General features: G+C 46.8%; 1 protein-coding gene across 9 annotated transcripts in view; it reads right to left on the bottom strand.

The window, feature by feature from the left end:
* CFH (complement factor H) overlaps positions 1-1919 on the bottom strand; it is a 1589177-nt gene that overhangs the window by 545338 nt on the left and 1041920 nt on the right. The window lies entirely within an intron of this gene.

Raw genomic sequence — 1919 nt, forward strand, 5'->3', positions numbered from 1 at the left:
ATAACAGAGAATCTGGCTTCATGTCAGCAGAGAATCAGTCTGCATGTCCTAGCAGAGAATCATGCTTTAAGTCACCCAACACTGGAACAGTCCATTGTCAGATATTTAGGCCCAGGCACCCAGGCAGAGAGGTCCCGTAACAGAGAATCTGGCTTCATGTCAGCAAAGAATCAGTCTTCATGTCATAGCAGAGAATCAGGCTTCACGTCACCCACCACTGGAACAGGCCACTGTCAGATATTTTTAGGCCCCGGAACTCAGACAGAGGAGAGAGGTACCATAACAGAGATTCAGGCTTCATGTCAGCAGAGAATCAGTCTGCATGTCATAGCAGAGAATCATGCTTTACGTCACCCAACACTGGAACAGTCCATTGTCAGATATTTAGGCCCAGGCACCCAGGCAGAGAAGAGAGGTCCCGTAACAGAGAATCTGGCTTCATGTCAGCAGAGAATCAGTCTGCATGTCCTAGCAGAGAATCATGCTTTACGTCACCCAACACTGGAACAGTCCATTATCAGATATTTAGGCCCAGGCACCCAGGCAGAGGAGAGAGGTCCCGTAACAGAGAATATGGCTTCATGTCAGCAGAGAATCAGTCTGCATGTCATAGCAGAGAATCATGCTTTACGTCACCCAACACTGGAACAGTCCATTGTCAGATATTTAGGCCCAGGCACCCAGGCAGAGGAGAGAGGTCCCGTAATAGAGAATCTGGCTTCATGTCAGCAGAGAATCAGTCTGCATGTCATAGCAGAGAATCATGCTTTACGTCACCCAACACTGGAACAGTCCATTGTCAGATATTTAGGCCCAGGCACCCAGGCAGAGGAGAGAGGTCCCATAACAGAGAATCTGGCTTCATGTCAGCAGAGAATCAGTCTGCATGTCATAGCAGAGAATCATGCTTTACGTCACCCAACACTGGAACAGTCCATTGTCAGATATTTAGGCCCAGGCACCCAGGCAGAGGAGAGAGGTCCCGTAACAGAGAATCTGGCTTCATGTCAGCAGAGAATCAGTCTGCATGTCATAGCAGAGAATCATGCTTTGCGTCACCCAACACTGGAACAGTCCATTGTCAGATATTTAGGCCCAGGCACCCGGGCAGAGGAGAGAGGTCCCGTAACAGAGAATCTGGCTTCATGTCAGCAGAGAATCAGTCTTCATGTCATAGCAGAGAATCAGGCTTCACGTCACCCACCACTGGAACAGGCCACTGTCAGATATTTTTAGGCCCCGGCACCCAGACAGAGGAGAGAGGTCCCATAACAGAGATTCAGGCTTCATGTCAGCAGAGAATCAGTCTTCATGTCATAGCAGAGAATCAGGCTTCACATCACCCACCACTGGAACAGGCCACTGTCACATATTTAGGCCCAGGCACCCAGGCAGAGGAGAGAGGTCCCATAACAGAGATTCAGGCTTCATGTCAGCAGAGAATCAGTCTTCATGTCATAGCAGAGAATCAGGCTTCATGTCACCCACCACTGGAACAGGCCACTGTCACATATTTAGGCCCAGGCACCCAGGCAGAGGAGAGAGGTCCCATAACAGAGATTCAGGCTTCATGTCAGCAGAGAATCAGTCTTCATGTCATAGCAGAGAATCAGGAACTTGAGAAAAAAGGCGTTAGTGGCACACATAGGGAAAAAAGTGCCGATTTTGCCGCAAAAGACTTTTGAGAGAAAGTCTGCAACTGAAATACGCCAAAAAGTGGCTTATATTTTTCATAATTGACCCCCTTAATCTTTGGAAAAACATTAACGAATATGTTCTACCTCATAATCTTATGTGTTGCATCAGGTCCTCTTACTACTATACATATAATATGTAATTACTTTTACTGCAATACATCTAATATTTATCCACTTTTTCAACCACAAAACACTGAAAAATGGTGAAGGTTTAGATTTGAA

This window comes from Bufo bufo, chromosome 9, assembly GCF_905171765.1.
Source record: "Bufo bufo chromosome 9, aBufBuf1.1, whole genome shotgun sequence".
Classification (NCBI taxonomy): Eukaryota; Metazoa; Chordata; class Amphibia; order Anura; family Bufonidae; genus Bufo; species Bufo bufo.